This window comes from Rhipicephalus sanguineus, chromosome 4, assembly GCF_013339695.2.
Source record: "Rhipicephalus sanguineus isolate Rsan-2018 chromosome 4, BIME_Rsan_1.4, whole genome shotgun sequence".
Taxonomy (NCBI): Eukaryota; Metazoa; Arthropoda; class Arachnida; order Ixodida; family Ixodidae; genus Rhipicephalus; species Rhipicephalus sanguineus.
The window spans coordinates 4,619,035-4,640,259 of NC_051179.1; positions in this window are offsets into that span (position 1 = coordinate 4,619,035).

Sequence of the window (21,225 nt, forward strand, 5' to 3'; positions counted from 1 at the left end):
GGAAGAGAAGAGTCAGAAATTCACCGCGTTTGTAACGCACGAGGGTCAGTACGCATGGAGAGTGATGCCTTTCGGGCTAAAAAATTCCGCGGCAACCTGTCAAAGAATGGTGAATAAACTCTTGTCGCAACATCAAATGTATGCCACGGCATACCTTGATGATATTGCTATTTTTTCTAGCACTTGGGAGGAGCACTTAAAGCATCTCGACATTATTCTTAAGGTCTTAGATAAGGCGGGACTGAAAGCCAGTCCGGAGAAGTGTCAGATTGCGCAATCCCACATACATTATCTGGGGCACATTGTCGGTTCAGGGACACATGCACCAGACCCTGAAAAAATAGCAGCGATTAAGAACCTGGTACCACCGCGCACTAAAAAGGAACTACGCAGCCTGTTGGGACTTTGCGGCTACTATCGCGAGTACGTCCGAGGATACGCAGAGGTGACGAGCCCGCTCACGCTGTTAACAAAGAAAGCGGTACCTAATAAGATACCCTGGCCGGAGGAAGCCCAGGCGGCATTTGAGATTCTCAAACAATCTTTGTGTGAGGCCGTGGCGCTTAACACTCCAGAGCCATCTCAGCCCTACTGGCTTTTCACAGACGCATCAGCTACGGCGGCGGGAGCATGCTTGGCGCAAATGTCAGCCGAGGGGCAAGAGAAGCCTATCGCCTTTGCAAGCCACCGCTTCTCACCGACCCAGATGCGCTGGTCGACTATTGAGAAGGAAGCGTTCGCAATAATATGGGCCTTAAAGAAGTTTGACTACTGGCTTTTCGGTGCCATAGTAAACGTCGTTTCCGACCACAATCCGCTGTCGTACCTTACAACTTCGACTCCGCACGGGGCGAAATTGACAAGATGGGCGCTGGCGTTACAGCGATATCATGTGTCAGTACAACATTGGAAGGGCGTATGTAACGGTAATGCGGATGCATTATCAAGGCTCCAGAATGGTTTATGGAAGCCATCAGAATAACAGTGCCATGCCAACTGGGGGGGACGTGAATGTTCCTGCCCACTTGCTGCTATATGTTGCGGACTGTGTGATTGTCAATTCAAGAAACAGACATTAGTGATCATACTGCTTGAAGCAGCAATGGTGTGCTTGATTGTTTAGCATGTACTTGTTTACGTTTCTTGTATTCTGTTCCCCTGTCGTGTTGTCTCGAAATTGTGTTTGATGTTTGTGTAGACTGTTGTATGGTTAGAAAGTCCAGTGACCTAATCGCGGCAGTGATTTATCGTACCACTGAGCGTAGAACAGCCCAGCGTACTCTTTAGGGGGGACGTGTTATGTTTGCCGCTCATAAGTCGATCGTGCGGAAGAGACGGCGCGGCACTGTACGTCGTACAAAGCTTCTTTCTCGGCTCTCTCGGCATGGTCTTTGACTGTGCAATTATCAACGAAAGCAAACTGGAGGGAGCAGCTCGCTCCCACGATGCCCCCAGGGGTTCCAGGTACGCGACCGTTCTCAGAGGTCGGCTCTTCGGGATTGCAGCCCGAATGTGTGGGAAAATGCGGAGAGCAAGCATCTCCTGCTCTATGCTGTCGCTCGAGGCGACAGCATGCTTGACCACAACAATGATCGGCATGCGCTTTGGGCGCGCCGACGGCAAGGCAGGATGGAGTCACAACAATGCGCGGTCCTAATGCGGGAAACGCGAGGACACGCAAATTGTCTTCCCGAAACCGTCTTGACTACCGTCACCGGGGGTTCGACTCGATGAGCGTGAGAAACGGTGCGAGTGCCTCAGGTGCGCGATACAGATGTATTGCAACCGTGGGAACTCCTGAGAGCGTGGGGTAAAGAGAGAGCCATGATGGGAAAGAGTGCCAAAACGCCTGTCTGCACTGTAAAGACACTGCTGTCGAGATTAGGGACAGCCCACTAGGGAGTGGCTTAACATGAGGATAAACGGATTGGATAAGGGAATGTCGAGGCGGACCACCAGTGGCCACCTCCCCTTTTTTTTGTTACCGCAAGGTACTTAAGACTGGACGGAATTCGTTTCCCTTCAGTCTAGGCTGTAATCACTTAACTGATCGATCAGTAAGACTCCGTACGATGCAACTTTCGTCTGGGCCGTAACCACTCGGTGGTCGAACAGTGGGACTCAGTTCTTCGTATGTAGTAACAGGGTTCTAGGCTCTAACTTAAGAAAAGTTAAGTAGAAGAGTAAGACGCTGTTGATGTCTATGTTATCATCAGTGTGCTTCGGCAAGATGTACATATGACTGTAAATATTTCGCTGCAATATACCTTCAAGTTTTTATTACCTCCAACCTGCCTCCTGCTTCATCGACGTCGATCATCTCCTTGACGGGACTTCAATCCACACCAAGAAGAAAACGAACAAGGAAAAACATAACTACGGGGATCCATTCAAGTTCATTGAGGCGATATTAGTAAGCTTAGTACCCGTCTTGTGTCTTGTACATTAGGCCATGTTGAGACGATATTACGCAAAACAGACATAATATATTGATTGTCTTAATGTTCTTGATTAAAAGTCTTACGCTACGTTACCTCGTGCACCTAATAAAATTGTACGCTATATAAATATAGGCGCATAACTTAAACTATTTATCCTAAAGCCTAGCTGCTCACCGGCACCAGCTGCGTACCCCAAAGGTAGGGCTATATATACTCTTGGAACCGCTTATGAATTATACGTGTCGCGTAGCCTTGTCGTTGTGTGTGTGTGCTGTTCTGATTCATGACATGCTGTGCGTAATTACCTAATGATATGTCGCAATGTTGATGCTGGCAAATTTGACCGTTATAAAAACAAAAGACTCGTGAGCGAAAGGATCATGGTTGCTAATGTTTTCTTGGTAGTAACCGTTACTACCTATTTTACTAGTTAGCAACGAGAAGGGTAGTAACCGCTACTAAGTGCCTTTGTAACGGCGAGGGTTGTAGCGGTTACTAACCTCCCCGTTACTAACCGCACTTACTAACAGGGTAGTAACATATGTGACAAGTAGTTAGTAAGCCGAAGTTAGTAAGTACTACAACCTTTTTTTTAAGAGTGTATAACGGCCGGAGTACCCGGCGCCTCGGTTATAGTCGCTTTATTTGCAGCCGGAACGAGCATTGCACAGTTTAGACCTACTGGTACGTGTTACACGCTGCACTGCATAAATCAAATACTAATAACGAAAGAAAAGGCACGAATGCAAGAAAAAACAGGTAATTGTGTATTGCCCAAATGACGTTACTTGTACCTCGTAGTTGCGAGCTACCCTTTTATAACACAACAGTGCAACCGATAACGAATCTAGGGAGTCGCCTATTTATATAATTTTAACGAATAGCAAACGGTGCGTCCTTTTCCTATTCGCGCTCCGAACAAGTGGTATCAACGAGCACAAGAATACGTATCACTGGGTTTTGCAATTGTTTCACAAACGCGTCAAGCACCGTCGGACAACTCCCGGGTCGCAGCCTAGTCCGTTCGAAACAATTCGGCGAGAAGTGCCTCTAACATATGTGATCGCCGTCTTTTGGCTTCCAGATTTCCCGTCAAACAGCCTGCCCCGACGTGCTTCGAACATTTGGGTCCTTAAGAAAGCGGTTAGGAAAAAATAACGACTGCCAGATGTGAAATTAGAGACAGATTGCGAGCTGTCAGCTTGTGTTCCGGCATATAGAGAAGTTTTCATCAAGCTCGAAATGATCTGCTTACAACTGAAACGTCATCCCAGAGTAACTTTTCGCTCGATTTATGTAGCCGTACGCAACGCACGATGCACCCAACAACGTCCGGACGCCACCACGTCAGAGAACAGCTGCAGCATGCGTTGCGGAAGGCGCGCTTTCTGCCTCTGGCAATATGGCGGCGCGCGGCTTCAGCTGAGGGGCGCCTCCTCCACTCCAGCAAATTTTATTGCGATAGCAATTATATGGACAGTCTCGGCTGCAAAATGTCCGTCCCCGTCGCCGTCATTCACCGTATATGTATAAGTATGTATATATATAGAAAGGCCACAAAGAAAAATAATTAAGATATTCTTTCCGACGCGCGGAATCGATCGGGCTACCTTGCGCTTTGCAGCCCGCCGCGTTAGACGTTAGGCCACGACAGCACCGTCTCTCAGCCTGCTAACGGCGAGCTATTTATATACACCATGTAATTCAGCATGCTTTCTTAGTGGCCACATAGATGGCGCGACGTGCGCGTGTGTTGCGCGCTTTAAAGATCGTCGCCCCGCCCCTGCGAACGCCGTTGCTGTTCGCTCTACAGGGCGTAGTCGCTTTCGTGCGCTTATCTCAAGGAAAGAAGGGGCGGCCGGTGGGGTGCTTCGCTTCGCTCGCTGCAGCGGCCGCGTTTGCGAAAGGAGCGCGCTGTTCAAACAGAAATAAGTAACAACTGTGACAATGAGTTCGCGCTCGTCTTGTGTGTACCTGTTCGTTTGTTTCGGGCGTCCTGCTTTATGTTTGAGCAGTGCGCTTCAAGTGTCGAGCTGTGACGCATTAGTTCGCGCTCGTCCTGTGTGCGTTCTTTCCGTGCGTCCTTTGGGCTCGAGCGACGCGCAGGCAATTTCTAGCTGCTTTCCGTTCTTCGCGTTTTATTTTAACCTCTTTGGTTCCGCCGTTCTAGCACTGGGAAGCGCTTTGGATCGAAAACCTGTACCATTACTACAGACCTCGAGAGCTGGTATGGTGACGCTGCTGCTTTCGCCCTCTGTCGGGCCAGTGGCGCACTGTTAGGATTGTCGCCTACGGGCCAAAACGCGTTCTTGGGCTAGTTGGTGCATGGTCTGACAAAAATTTGGAGGCACAAAGGAACAAGGACAAGAAATGACAGGACTGGTGCCAAACTAACAACTGTTTTATTGGAAAGAACATTGCATTCCAGGTAGCTTCACGCGCATGCGCGAGTCACATTGACAATCACAGTAACAGAATGACAACCTAATTTTAGTTATCAAAACTTGTCTAAAAAGTGCAATTCGTTGCGATATAAGTTCAAGGAAGGCACACTAACACATTGGGCACCCTTCTTATTTATGCAAAAAGCCTCCAACAATTCTCTGGCCACCTGGTTTCGACTTTTTCCAAGCACCCTGGTTTCAAAAGCTTCAAGAGCTTGCTCAAGAAATTGAAAGGCATGCGAAAAAGGGCGGAACCCAATCAGCATAAGGAAAGGCCGGAAATTATACCCTATATTCATAAGGTCGCCCACAACCTGAAGAAGGTTGTGGGCAGACACGATGTTCCCGTGGTGTTTTCCGCCCCTAACAAGCTCTCGCGGCTATGCGCCCGTGTGTCTCAGAAAAACAATAAGGCCGCCTGTGATATACAGCATGTAAAACCGTATTGCCCATGCGTAGTAGGGGTGGTTTACGAAATACCCCTCAGCTGTGGTAGGACATACATCGGCCAGACTGGTCGATGTTTAAATGTTCGATTAAAGGAACATGAAGCCTCCCTTAACAGTGTATCTGGTTTACACTTGCCTTCGCACTGCAAGTCCTGCGCATGCGCGCCCCGGTTTTTTGAAACCAGGGTGCTTGGAAAAAGTCGAAACCAGGTGGCCAGAGAATTGTTGGAGGCTTTTTGCATAAATAAGAAGGGTGCCCAATGTGTTAGTGTGCCTTCCTTGAACTTATATCGCAACGAATTGCACTTTTTAGACAAGTTTTGATAACTAAAATTAGGTTGTCATTCTGTTACTGTGATTGTCAATGTGACTCGCGCATGCGCGTGAAGCTACCTGGAATGCAATGTTCTTTCCAATAAAACAGTTGTTAGTTTGGCACCAGTCCTGTCATTTCTTGTCCTTGTTCCTTTGTGCCTCCAAATTTTTGTCAGCCTACGGGCCCGTCAGTTTCAAGGCGGCTACGACGGTTGTGGCGGCCGCTGTTCTCCAAGAACGGCAACCGTAGTTCTTTTTTTTGTGTTTGCGTACATAAGTACGCTGTGCTAACTTATGTTTGTTTAAGTTTTTCTTCCTGTCTGAAAAACCTGTCGAACTACAGCCGTTTAAAGCTGTAGCCGAAAAACCAGCATGCCGCGACTCTTGTTAAAGTAAGCATTCCACAAAACCTCGTCCCCTTCGCCTCAAGCCATTCGAGAAAGACAGACCCCTCCCAGTCCTTCTTTTCGCTGAAAACCGAATTGCCAGCCCTACTAGAAAAAACGGGGGGGGGGGGGGAAGCAGAGAGCAGAGAAAAGCAGACACTCTTTCCTTTCGCCTTTTCTTCTCGGTGGTTTCCGTCGTCCAATTTTCTTGTAAACATGCACCAACTAGCCCAACAGCAAGTTTTACCAGAGAAAACACAGCTGCTTGCGCCGGAAACAAGTTCTGTCCCGTCCCTTGGACACCACGCGGAGAACAGTAGATACCCCCCCCCCCACACACACACACACAAACACGCTCACCGCACTCACAACGCATACACAGACACACACACACACACACACACACAGGCGCGCGCACACACACACACACTTTTACAGACAGTGAGACTGCAGGCGTCCATCAATTCGTCACTGGTTGCCGTCTGCTAGGAAAGCGCATCGCCAGCCATGGCCGCCAGCCTGCGCGTGAACGTGAGGACAAGAAGCGACGATTGCGTGTTGTTCTGCGGTTTGCGTAGGATTGAAATTGCAATAACATGTGTTTCAAAAGGAGTTGCTCGTCGCTTGGCACGAAGTTGCACGCAAGTGGTCAGTGTGTGCACGTTCTGAAAGAAGTGATGTGCGCGATGGAATCTTCCGACATTATTGAGAAATTCATAGTGCAATTGAAAACCGTGGACTACAACGTACGAGTGGAGCTGAGCTCTTGATTTTTCAATGCTCTGCGTGTGCTGGGCAATATCGAACTCTTTTCGTTCCCAACGAAGAGGACGCTGCAAATGCGTGTCTGATTCCGCATCGGCTACCCCTGCTCGCCGTTCTGGCTGGTGGGAAATCACGCCTGAGGGCAGAAGAAGCAGACAGGCACATTGCCCCTCTAGGTGGCCGTTGCCAGCCTGCTACGCATTGGTCAGGTCGGAAGTAATGTATGATGTGCGTTCCGGACAAGGACGTGTCGGACATCCCGGAAGAGGTACCGAAGAAGGTGTACGTATTCGTGAGAAGACAGAGCTGCCGAGGGTGGTTCTGAGGAGAAGTAGCTGGGCAGACGGAGCGAAGTGCCGTAGACGAGCTCCGCGCTCGAGCACCCGAAGTCCGATTTCAATGCACACCGGATACCCAGAAGTACCACTGGCAGAGATTGAACCATTGCGATGGCGGGCCATGGGAAATCAATGCTGCCTTGAGCTGTCGATGGAAACGTTCCACGAGGCCATTGGTCTGGGGATGGTAGGCAGCCGTGCAAAGGCGATGCGTGCCGTGCAAGCGCAAGAGTTCGTGAAAGAGGGCAGACTCGAATTGCTGTCCTCTGTCAGTCACGATCTTGGTAGGGCATCCGAAGCGGGCAATACCGTCGATGTCGGTTGCGCTACAGAACTCTCATGTTACGCAGCTACAGCAACCCCAGTAAGTTGATTCTGAATGAAAGAGATATACTTCGACCAAGAGATACAAAACCTGTGCGATATTACAGACATTTCATTCAAATGAAACAGTTGCTCGCAGTTAAGACATTTTGAATGCGGAGCATTTCTTAGTCGCACCTGCGGCGTCGGCGGCGCCGTCCACACCCCCATTGCGCATGCTCGGCTCGTCTCGTGCCGGCAGCAAGCCTCTGCTCTCCCTCCCTCCCTCCTCTTCCTCCCTCCCTTCTCTCCGTCCCTCCCTCCTCTCTCTCGAACGCGGGCGGTGTGTATATAAGCGGCGGAGCGCGCGTTCGGAATTCAGTCAAGGGCGTGTTTACTTACCTTTCGCTTGACTTGACGCTTTGCTTGACTCGAGTAGATGCGATGGAAGCAACAGTACCTTCAATCAGCGTCCCACCACTCGTTGAAGGCAACGTTACCCCACCCTCACCGTCGTCGGCGTCGGCGTCAACAACAGCAAGTAACGCAAAAGACAAGGCTGCGAAGAGACGAGCATACGACGCTGAACGCAAGCGTTTGAAGCGAGCTGCGGACCCGGAACTTCGTGCATGCTGGAGCCGTTCAAGTCGTACTTGGTGTGCGCTTCGCATAACAATTAAGCATTCCCAAACCATACCCAATTACGCAACATTCACGCGATACCCCCACCACTCTGCGACGCATTTACTCGAGTTCCCCCCGTGGGAAGATGCGGGCGACTTTTTTTTAAGCAAAAATTTCTGTTCATACCCGAATCCTGCTACATTATATACATACATAATAACAAGTTTGCAAATGTATTGAATGTATTTTAAGATACATTTGGAAAGTATCGTATCGGATACAAAATTTGCAGTAGTGTCTTGTATCTGTATCTCAAATACTTGCGCCCCGAGTATCTTGTATCGTATCGCGTATAAAGACGTTTATTAGCGGGCACTCGGCGACGATACATGACAGCGACAGTCAAGGCGGGGCCGACTCTCAGCACGAGCTGCGTTCTCTCCGAAAAGAGCCAAAGAGAGCGACCCACTAGAAGGTGATCGAGAGGACGACCCATTACTGAGTTCGAACGCTTCGCTACAATTACCCCGGGTACGAAAAGGGAGCCGCCTGGCGACCTAGCAACTTGTCACTGTGAGGGGGTCATGGTAGGGCTTCAGGCTTTCCACGTTGACAATGTCGCGACCTCGACGGCGCATGTCCGAAGATGGTTCTGTGGGTTCGATCAGGTAGTTCACCGGGGACGTGCGTTTGAATACACGGTAGGGGCCTTCGTATTTGGGCAGTAGTTTGGAAGAGAGGCCAGTTTCAGTGGTAGGGACAGAGAGCCATACGAGCGCTTCAGGGAGGAACGTGGGCGCAGACGTGGTGGTGTCACCACGAATGCTCTTCTGGCGCTCTTGTTTATGCGCAGTAAAGGTCTTGGATAGCTCACGACACTCCTCAGCAAGTCTGGCTGTGGCAGAAATAGGCCCGCATTCAGATCGATCCGGCTTGTAGGGAAGGATTGTGTCGATTGTGGCCGACGGGTGCCTGCCTTACAATAAGGGGGAGAAACCAGTAGTGCTCTGAGGGGCGGTATTGTAGGCGTACGTGACGAAGGGCAGAATAGCATCCCGATTTGTGTGGTCGGTGGCGACGTACATCGAGAGCATGTCACCGAGCGTGTGGTTAAAGCATTTGGGGAGGCCATTCGTCTGCGGGTGGTAAGCAGTAGTTTTGCGGTGAACAACGTTGCATTCTTTGAGAATGGCTTGGACGACTTCCGACAAGAACACACGGCCTCGATCACTGAGCAGCTCCTGGACTGGACGGTGACGCAGCATGAACCGGTGGAGCAAGAAGGAGGCCACATCGCGCGCTGTAGCCGCAGGGAGGGCGGCAGTTTCAGCGTATCGCGTGAGGTGGTCTACACCGACGATGGCCCAGCGGTTACCAGCGGACGTCAGAGGAAGTGGCCCATACAAATCGACGCCAACGCGCCCAAACGGTCCGTCAGGGCAAGGTAGAGGTTGCAGACCTGCCGGCGACAGATGCGTTGGAGTTTTGCGGCGCTGACAATCGATGCAGGAGCGAACGAACTTCTGCACGTAGCGGTACATTCCTCGCAAAAAGTACCGTTGGCGAATGCGGTGGTAGGTTTTCGATACCCCAGAGTGTGCACACTTGTCACGTATCTCGGGAGCGCTTGCAATGTCGGAATGGAGTTGGGAGAGAGAGAGAAGAGAGACTTGGGAGAGACTGTGGTGGCACTGCAAACAAAACTTTATCTAACACCACGGCAAACAAAACACTAACACGCACTAAAAATTTACAACAAAAATTCAACAAGTGCAAACATGCTGAGTTAGTGCGCAATCACTAACACTACAAAACATTCGAGCTGTGTCTAGCTCCTCTCTACTCGAGCGCCTGGCCACTATGGCCTCTCAGTTAGTCGAGCTACACATGGAACGTTCTTACTCCGTTCGTGGAGTCCGCTGACTCAATCCAAGTCCAAAGTCGACGCCCAGTCCCGTCGTCGCAGCTCCTGTCGACGTCTCCGGGCCGTCGCCGTCGATCAGACGCCTCGCTGATCGTCTTCCTCGCCGACGCCTCGTTCTCCGTCGAGAGCACCGGTCCCTCCCAGCTAGGCCTAACTGTCGGCCTCTCCTCAGTGCCACTGGCTCGAACTGTCGACGTGGCTCTCCGGTGATTGTCGGTGGGTCGCCGTCGTCTTGCTGAGCTGTGGTAGTGCCGCAGGTGCCTCGAGAACTGTGTGATGAGGCTGCCGCAAGCCCGGGACGCCTCGCTCGGTAGACCCCGAGGTCGACGGCCACCCTCCCGGGGCATGCACAACGCTGCCTCCAGAACTCAGCCCTGCTGTTCCCGTCGCGGACGCGACGCTGGCCTGCACCACCTTGCTCCTCGACAACTCCACCGAACAATGACTTTCTCTTCTCCTGTGGTCTTTCTCGACGGCTCGGGTCGCGTGGCACGCGCCTTTCTCCGGCCAATGGCTTGCGTCGACGTGGCGGGGGTGCACACCATCGGGTACTTTTCCATTCCCCGCACACCATCGACGCCTTGCGCTGTCCAGCGCGCGCCCCGTGCCCCTTTACTCATGACACTGGGCCCCCTTTTAAGAGTTTTTTTCTTAAAAAACTGCTTCTTCTCTTCAGGGTTGCGGCCCTCGACTCTTCTGTTGATCTTATAACTTGTGACGTATCCTCTTGCCTTACACTTATGGTCACCTTTACATTCACTGATCTGTCACCAAACACTTTCGCGAACACGTCACCACACATTGCATAGAACCGTTCACAATGTCCACGCGTTCATCGTTCGTAAAACCCTAGACCGCAGTCTCTACACTCGCTGAAATAACTACTCACAATACGCCACACTCACTCTTCAAAAATCTGCACAAATATACTGTCTAACAAGGTCAACTCAAATAATGTTATCCATCAGTATTCTCAAAACCTATATCAAATCCAAGCATCCTTTTAACACTATAGGAGCCACCAGTTTGATACCCCATGCTTAAACCTGTGTTTTTTCACATTGCGCATCTTTTTCAGTTTCTTCCTGCGCCTACTCAGGACATGTCTTCTCAAACGCTCACTACAACTGATGACTAGCCCGACGCCTCTTCAGTTTCTCCTTACGTCTATTCGCTACCCAATGTCTCGGACGCTCACTTAAGCCGATGCCTCTGTTTCTTTTCACCCGACGCCTCTTCGACCTAACTTCCCCAGGCAGCGTCCTCCCGTTATGCCTGGCTCTCACTTCTAGCATCAACCTCTTTGCATACCAATTCTTACACCCTACTATGCGCGTTTTGGGGGCATTCTTTTTAGTTCGCTTTACGCGTCTGCCCTTGCCAAGTTCTGCAACCTTTATGGCGTCCTGATAATTACGACCAGCTTTCTTTGCTTTCAGAGCTGTCTTCACTTTCTTGAACTTTATGCTTGTACTACCGTGCGTCTGAGGCTTTCCATTCATCCTACTCCTCTCTGGTGTTACCTGCCGCAAACGCTGAGTGCTTGTTCTTTCAACAGGCATGTCGCTCAGCGAAACGCTGTCTTCAGTTTCTATGTTGCCTGGATGTTCCGCGTTCTTTTCTTCTATGCCCTCTTCAACAATACTGGCATGCAGTTCACTAATCGTTTTACTACCAACCTCTGCAACATTTGAGCCTTTTTCCTTCTGCTCATTCCTTAAAAGACTGATCTCCGCTGCACTACTAGCGTGCTCACTGCCCTTTTTCTCCTTGGAGACAGAACTCTGAAACTCAGGGACACTGACTTCTAACAATGAAACTTCTATGGGCCTTCTCTCATCCTGTCCAATACCCTCTTTGGCTTGTTTGGCTTGTGCCAATCGCAGTTGAAGCTCGAGTTCCTGCTTCTCTCGAGCATAAGCTTCTAACACTGCGGCATGTTTTGCCTCGAGCTCGGCTTGTTTTGCCTCGCGTTCGGCGCGTAGTGCCTCTAGTAAGGCTTTGTGCTCCTCTCTCTCATTCTCCCACTCTTTTCGAACGCGTTCCTTCTCGTCCTCAATAAACTTTAGGGCTTGCTCCTTATTGAGCTTTCTCGCCCGAATTACTCTTGATACCCTCCCCCAATCCATCCTTGCAACCCCCGACGATACGTGACTGGGCCCAGCGCTGGAAAAATCCTGGCACAGGCTCGCCACTTATTGTGTCACGTATCTCGGGAGCGCTTGCAATGTCGGAATGGAGTTGGGAGAGAGAGAGAAGAGAGACTTGGGAGAGACCGTGGGGGCACTGCAAACAAAACTTTATCGAACGCCACGGCAAACAAAACACTAACACGCACTCAAAATTTACAACAAAAATTCAACAAGTGCAAACATGCTGAGTTAGTGCGCAATCACTAACACTACAAAACATTCGAGCTATGTCTAGCTCCTCTCTACTCGAGCGCCTGGCCACTATGGCCTCTCAGTTAGTCGTGCTACACATGGAACGTTCTTACTCCGTTCGTGAAGTCCGCTGACTCAATCCAAGTCCAAAGTCGACGCCCAGTCCCGTCGTCGCAGCTCCTGTCGACGTCTCCGGGACGTCGCCGTCGATCAGACGCCTCGCTGATCGTCTTCCTCGCCGACGCCTCGTTCTCCGTCGAGAACACCGGTTCCTCCCAGCTAGGCCTAACTGTCGGCCTCTCCTCAGTGCCACTGGCTCGAACTGTCGACGTGGCTCTCCGGTGATTGTCGGTGGGTCGCCGTCGTCTTGCCGAGCTGTGGTAGTGCCGCAGGTGCCTCGAGAACTGCGTGATGAGGCTGCCGCAAGCCCGGGACGCCTCGCTCGGTAGACCCCGAGGTCGACGGCCACCCTCCCGGGGCATGCACAACGCTGCCTCCAGAACTCAGCCCTGCTGTTCCCGTCGCGGACGCGACGCTGGCCTGCACCACCTTGCTCCTCGACAACTCCACCGAACAATGACTTTCTCTTCTCCTGTGGTCTTTCTCGACGGCTCGGGTCGCGTGGCATGCGCCTTTCTCCGGCCAATGGGTTGCGTCGACGTGGCGGGGGCGCACACCATCGGGTACTTTTCCATTCCCCGCACACCATCGACGCCTTGCGCTGTCCGGCGCGCGCCCCGTGCCCCTTTACTCATGACAACACTGCGGACCAGAGTGGAACGACTCGCATATGTGAGAACGCAGACTGCGGGGTATTACTAGTAGCCACTGGCGGCCGTCGCTGTCGTAATTGCGTCGGTGGAGGAGGTCGTCGCGAACGGCGGAATGGTGGGCTTGACGACGCAATGCGCGAAAGGATGGCGTGACCGATGGATCAGTCAGCAAGTCTATCAGTGAGGCAATCGATTGATCCTTGCGCTGTTCCGTAGAGATGGTGTGAACGTCGAGTGAAGAAACGATAAAGTGAGACACTGAGCTGGGTGCATTGTCGTCAGGCAAGGGAGAGCGGGACAGGGCGTCGGCGTCAGCATGCTGGCGTCCGTTGCGGTACAGCACGCGGATGTCGTAGTCTTGCAGGCGAAGTGCCCATCGGGCGAGACGGCCTGAGGGATTCTTCAATGACGACAACCATCACAGCGCACGATGGTCGGTGACGACATCAAATGGGCGACCATACAAATAAGGTCGGAACTTCGTAAGGGCCCAGATTATCGCCAGGCATTCTTTCTTCGTAACGGTATAGTTGGTCTCAGCTTTAGCAAGCGTACGGCTTGCTTATGCTACGACGTATTCCGGGAACCCAGGTTTTCGCTGCGCAAGGACAGCGCCGAGGCCAACACCGCTAGCGTCCGTTTGTAGGGGCCATAGGGTCGTAGTGGCGTAATACGGGAGGTGATGTCAACAAGCGACGGAGCTTTGCGAAAGCGTCGTCGCACTCTGACGACCACGAATTTAGGGGCCCGTTGCTGCCAAGGAGCTTCGTCAGCGGCGATATGATAGTCGCGAAGTTTCGGATGAAGTGTCGAAAGTAGGAGCATAGTCCTACGAAACTGCGCAGATATTTGACCGACGTAGGTTTGACGAACTCTGTCATGGCCCGAAGCTTGGCTGGATCGGGGAGAATTCCGTTCTTCGACACGACGTTGCCCAGTATTGTCAGCTGCCGTGCTGCAAATCGGCACTTCTTTAGATTCAGTTGTATCCCGGCGTCGCTCAAACGCGTCAACACATGCCGCAGGCGTTGAAGATGCGTGGAGAAGTCCGGGGCGAAAACAACGACGTCGTCGAGGTAGCACAGGCACGTGTGCCATTTCAAGTTGCGCAGAACGGTATCCATCATGCGCTCAAAGGGCGCGGGCGCATTACACAGCCCTAACGGCATGACGTGTAATTCGTACAAGCCATCAGGCGTGACAAAGCTGTCTTCGGTCGAGCGTCATCAGCCACGGGGACTTTCCAGTAGCCTGAGCGCAAATCGAGCGATGAAAAGAATTCTGCTCCTTGCAGGCTGTCAATGGCGTCGTTTATTAGAGGTAGGGGATAAACGTCCTTACGGGTGATTTTATTCAGTCGTCAATAGTCCACACAGAACCGCACAGAGCCGTCCTTCTTCGCAAGAAGAACGACAGGAGACGCCCACGGACTGTTTGAGGGTCGAATAACGTCGCGGCCAAGCATGTCGTCGACTTGCTCGTTAATTACACGACGCTCTGCTGGAGATACGCGATATGGACGTTGCCGCAGTTGTGGTTAGGCGCCAGTGTCGATGCAATGCGTGACAGCAGACGTGCGGCCGAAAGAAGTTTGCGCGACATCGAACGAACGAAATTCTTCCAACAGGAATAGAAGCTGGGAACGCTCGACCGACGTAAGGAAGTCCGCAATCGAGGAACGAAAGACATCAGCGGATGACGAATCAGATGTGGAAACAGCACTGAGCGTACGGGAGCTGGCGCAGTGCGTGTCATCCGGTGCGTCCATAACTTGTGCGTCTTCGAGGGGTTCCGCTCTGCCAAGACATTCCCCTCGCACCAACGTAACAATGAACGGGGATGGATTGGTCACAAAAATATCCGTGGCGCCCTGAGTGACCTCAACGGTCGCAAATGGCACCAGCAAGCCTTTCCTAGTGAAAACGCGGTCACATGGAGAAAGGAGTACAACAGCGTCGCAGAGACCGGTGCAATAGACTGACACAGCCGATGACGAATTTGCAGGAACTGTGGTGTCGTCTTTGACGAATACCTTGGTCGCAGCCGATGAACTGTTTGCCGGCGTCAAGTCTGAGAATGGTGAGAGCTCTATTTCGGCTGGTGCGCAATGAATTGCGGCGTCGTGGCGGGCGAGAAAATCCCATCCCAGGATGACGTCGTGAGAGCATTAAGAAATTATGATGAATTCGACGGCGTACAGAGCGTCCTGAATGATGACACGGGCTGTGCATACCGCCGTCGGGTGAATACTTTGGGCGCTGGCTGTACGGAGGGAGAGCCCGGAAAGTGGCGTCGTCACTTTTCGTAGCAGGCGGCTTAGTTGAGCGTCCATAACGGATACGGCGACTCCAGTGTCGATAAGGGCAGATGCGCGAACACCGTTCACAAAAACGTCTATCACGTTCGATGGGCTTCGCTGAGGGCTTTCGTAGTTCGATAGCGTCGCAGCCCTCGCCTCGGGGACTGCGACGACTACTTTTCCTGGTCGAGTGGAACCGGACGTGGCCGCATCGGTGACGGCGAGCGGCGTCGTGGTGACGGTGAACGGCGGGTAGATGGAGCTGGGCGAGACGTCGGCGACAGAGGCGTAGGTGGGTCGTAATATGAGCGGTTCGACTGGCTGGTGGCAGGCGACACGTATCTAGGCGGCTGCACGCTATTGCAATAGCGCGCCACGTGGCCGGCGTAACCGCATGCGAAGCATATGGGGCGGTTGTCAGGTGTGCGCCATCGGTTCGCTGGGGCAGGGCCCGCCCATGGAGCAGGACGGGATTGACGGGGCGGCAACTGATAGGACTGCATGGTAGGCTGCAGTCGTGGCCTGTGCGTGACGTCGGCGTAGGTTACCGGTGCATCCACTTCGAAAGAGTGAGGTCGAGCGGAGGCTTCGGCGTAAATGTGTGGGGCAGCCGTAGGGATCGCTGGGGGCCTTCTTGCGACAACTTGGGCGTAACTCAAGGGTGCAGGAGCCGGATGGTGCTGGTGGTACTCGGGCATCACCTCCCCGATTTCCTCTCAATTGCTCGACGGAGGGGAGGCAGAAGTGTGGTCGACGGCTGTTGAGCGTACCGAGGGCGAGCAAAGTCCAGCAGAGAGAACTGGCGCGCGATTTCCTCGCGCACGAATGTCTTCATCTCTGCGAGCAACGCAGAGTGGTCGGATATGGTCAACAAGCCAGCGAGCTCGGTGTCGCGTGATGGAGAGCGACGGCCGGGTCATCCATCGCTGTCGGCGCAGCTCCTCATAGCTTTGGCAGAGCGTTATGACCTCTGCCACTGTGCTGGGGTTCTTGGCGAGCAGCATGGTGAAGGCGTCGTCGTCGATGCCTTTCATGATGTGCCGGATCTTGTCAGAATCGGACATGGTGGCGTCGGCTTTCTTCTAGAAATCGAGGACGTCTTCAATGTAACTGGTCAATGGTTCACCGGCCTGCTGAGCGCGTTCACGTAAGCGCTGTTCGGCCTGCAGCTTACGAACGGCAGGGCGGCCAAACACGTTGATAATGGCGGTCTTGAAGTCGGACCACGTCGTAAAATCGGATGCGTGGTTTGGTACCACAGGCCCGACACACCCTCGACGTATAAAACCAGGTTAGTCAATTTTCCTGCCTCGTCCCATTTATTGGCGACACTCACGCGCTCGCAAATCGCGAGCCATTCCTCCAAGTCGGTACCATCTGCGCCAGTGAAGACTGGAGGGTCGCGAAGACGAGGGACACCAGGACATGAGGTCGGTGTAGGCGGGGGCGTTTGCTGGGCGGCGTCTTGAGGCATGGTAGGCGGCAGGGTACGGGATCGAAGAGCCAGGGGCATCGAATGAGGGCCGAAGTTGTTGTGAAGGCCCAGCACTCTCCACCAAATTATAAGGACGTTTATTAGCGGGCACTCGGCAACGATACACGACAGCGACAGTCAAGGGGGCCGACTCTCAGCACGAGCTGCGTTCTCTCCGAAAAGAGCCGAAGAGGGCGACCCACCAGAAGGTGCTCGAGAGGACGACACATTACTGAGTTCGAACGCTTCGCTACACGCGATACGATTTCAAAGTATCGTTGTCCAGCCCTGTACTGTAGTAGGACTGAAGGGCGGGCGAGTTGGAACCTATCCATCATTGGGTATATCGGACATGGTGGCGTCGGCTTTCTTATAGAAATCGAGGACGTCTTCAATGTAACTGGTCAATGATTCACCGGCCTGCTGAGCGCGTTCACGTAAGCGCTGTTTACGAACGGCAGGGCGGCCAAACACCAGTGGCGTACCAACTCGTTCGCGAGTGGGGGGGCTGGCGTCGCTCACTCTGTCCGCCGTGTGTGTGTATATATATATATATATATATATATATATATATTAAGGAACAATCTGCACAATCAGATTGTGCAGGCTGGACCGCCCTATACCGCGACAATGCAGCAGTGTTTAATAAGATTTTGAAAATATTACCATGAAGTACACCCAAATTTAACCTGATCATCTGAGCATTGCATCCGCAAACTTCGCAGTCTTAGTCTGGCGTTGTAGATACGATAAGAATGAAGAACCTGCTGTGACTCTAGTACCTTAAATTCTCACTTATTAAACAAAACATGTTTCTGACAAAGCAAGGTACTTCGCAGAAGTCTTCAGAATAAGCCGAGTGCCAATTTCTTTACTGTTAGAGCCCTCTAATATCAAGTCTTTCTTAAGAAGAAGGCCAAGTTCAGTCGATTATTACTTAAAGGGACACTAAAGGCAAATATTAAGTCGACGTTGATTGTTGAAATAGCGGCCCAGAAACCTCGTAGTGCTGCTTTTGTGCCAAGGAAGTGCTTATTTTGAAATAAAATCACGTTTTTAGTGGTCCGCATCGCGTTAGCGCGCTTCAAATCTCCCGCCTGAAAATACGACTCTCATACGTCACTGCTGCCGTGCCCAACGTTGCCCGCTTTTACTGCGCGGCCGCCGACACTAGTAGCAGCCGAGCGGAAGTAGCGGGACCCACAGTAGCAACAACGGCGCTGCGGCAAAGACTTGCTCGGATGGGCACATTCAAAGCCGTCACCAAGTTGCGGTTGGTCTCGTAATCCTCAGTACGAAAGTGCAGCGAGCACACACGCAGAGGTTTTGACTGTTTAGCACACTGGCGCAATGGCATGACACTAAGCCACTTCGAGCGTAAGGGCGTTGTGCACCATTCGGGCATCCGGCAATATCACACGCATGCGGCATTTTGTCGAACTTTCTGTCAGAGCGACTTTCACGAGCGCGAAAAACACGCACGGCAGTACGCGATCCCGAAACTATCACTGAGACGGGCGAGGCACAGTTCGGCGAAAACGGAACCTTTGAACCATGTTTAAACCACGCGCGCCGTTCCCCATGGCAACGCCACGGAGGTTTTGTTTTCCATGAATCAAGCGGAAACGAACAAACAGCATTTTATTACGTCTTTTGTTGCTCGGAATGTTCCTTTTTACTGCTGCTAGTTTGATTACTAGTGATTTATTGTAGGCCGACTTCCCTACGTCATCGGGATCACTTTGAAAATGTCCCACTCGTGGCGCTCATCATGTGATACATTTAGCTTAATTTCTCGGTAAGTAGGGCGCTGCTGTTGATAATATTACCGTTTTAGAAGTTGTCATACATTGGGCTTTCACTCTGACATAAATTGTTATTTCCCTTTAGTGTCCCTTTAAGCAAACCACATTGAGCTGGTTGTGTATAGTTATAAGATTATAAATGACTATGAATTTATATACTAGGTGTCGTTCTATGCCCTCTTACTTTCCCCACTTTGGGTGGGGGGTGGTTGAAAAAGCAGTGACGTGGCCCCGTACTCCTCCCCTCCAGTTCCTCGAAGTAAATAGCCTACGTGAACTGTCTAAGCTCAAATTTTCCTTGAAAAAGATGTGGGCGATTATAACGTTAAGCTACCCCGCATTGTTTCCTTCCGTATAGGTCGTTAGCTGTTAATGATTGGTCGAAATTTTCTGGGTCATGCTCACAGCACCTGCTCGTAAAACGACGCAACATATGACGCGTAAGTGATCCACCGCGTAATTACCACGTACGCAAGACTGCGTAAAAATAATAATAATGAACTATTTTCAATGCGGCGTATTGTTTGTCATTGGTTCTTCGCTATTCGTCAAAAATTTTCTGTGCCATAAAATCGCCTATGTGCCATAAATCGACGTCACATGTCTACGAAAACTCGCGGCGTTAAAATGAAGTGTGCACAATAAGCAGCACATTACTGTGCTGAAGAATAACTCTTTTTTTTTGCCTTATAGCCAGACAGTGTCTCTTTCTGAACGTAATTTAAGAAGTCTGGCCGCCAATCACATTGGTAGCGGCTGCTTATAGCAGCGGGCGAGAGGGATTCATATGTGTATAAGAGCTACTTTTTTGCGCGTGTACAACTCTATGTGAACTCATCGTTGCCGACAAAGTGGTAGAGAGAGAAATAAACATTGTAAGGAATACACACAATCCTGTGCAGGTAGGCAGCCTTCTTAGTCCAGAAAACGGTGGACGCTGATCATCTCCCTGGTGAGGTATAAGTAATGGGGCAAGCTTGATAGCGGGGCTTCTCAATGTGCTCAAGTCCACTGCCTTGTTATAAGCTGCCACGATCGCTGCAGGCTACCATAAGATAAGCGCAAGTGAAGCAGGCTAATCGGATACTAAAGTGCGAATCTATTTTACATATCCTGGCTAAGCACAACTAAAATACTGGACACCTCTGCACACTCATCAACTCACAGCCGCTTGAATATGGAGCAGTGGCGATGCTATTCGTTTTCAAAGAAAGAAACTGAATTTCCTAAAAGGGAGAGCGTTTGATCGGGCTGTAAAACGTTTACTGGTTCCCGCCCATATTTGCGTCGCGGATTACTTAAATTTCAGGTCAGGCAGAGCAAAATAAAACCATGACAAATTGCTGTAATGTTATAGAGCCCCTGCTGAGCGATAGCCTCCTCTGCAATGCTCGAGCGCAAGACGCACAAACGTGGAATAGGCAGCCCGCACCGCAGGTAGCCTACAGTGCGTGGTCATGACACACGGAGGACAGTCGTCACAGCAGAATTGTAGGACAAATTTTATTACAACGTTACGTTATTGCTGCGTTCATGTAAAACTTTTGCTGACTTGTTTCCCAATCTGCAGCCGACAATAACCACTGTCGAAAGCGGGGGGGGGGAGGGGGGCTCCGCCCCCCCCCCCAACATTTCTCAGTGGGGGGGGGGGGGGGCTAGCGCCCCCCTTGCCCCCCCCCGGTAGATACGCTTATGCCAAACACGTTGATAATGGCGGTCTTGAAGTCGGACCACGTCGTAAAATCGGATGCGTGGTTGTTGTACCACAGGCCCGCCACACCCACGACGTAGAAAACCAGGTTAGTCAATTTTCCTGCCTCGTCCCATTTATTGGGGACACTCACGCGCTCGTAAATCGCGAGCCAGTCCTCCACGTCGGTACCATCTGCGCCAGTGAAGACTGGAGGGTCGCGAAGACGAGGGACACCAGGACATGAGGTCGGTGCAGGCGGGGGCGTTTACTGGGAGGCGTCTTGAGGCATGGTAGGCGGCAGGGTACGGGATCGAAGAGCCAGGGGCATCGAATGAGGGCCGAAGTTGTTGTGAAGGCCCAGCGCTCTCCACCAAATTATAAAGACGTTTATTAGTGGGCACTCGGCAACGATACACGACAGTGACAGTCAAGGGGGGCCGACTCTCAGCACGAGCTGCGTTCTCTCCGAAAAGAGCCGAAGAGCTAGGGCGACCCACTAGAAGGTGCTCGAGAGGACGACACATTACTGAGTTCGAACGCTTCGCTACACGCGATACGATTTCAAAGTATCGTTGCCCAGCCCTGTACTGTAGTAGGACTGAAGGGCGGGCGAGTTGGAACATCGTTGGGTAGCGCACAAACGAACAAGACACGAAGGAAGAAGACGGGACAAGATTTCTCGTCCCGTCTTCTTGCTTCGTGTCGTGTTCGTTTGTGCACTACCCGAGAATGGTTACGAACTGACAAGTGCCTAACTTCAATTCTGGTACAGTATGCACTTATGCAGAAAACTAGAAGAAAGAGAATC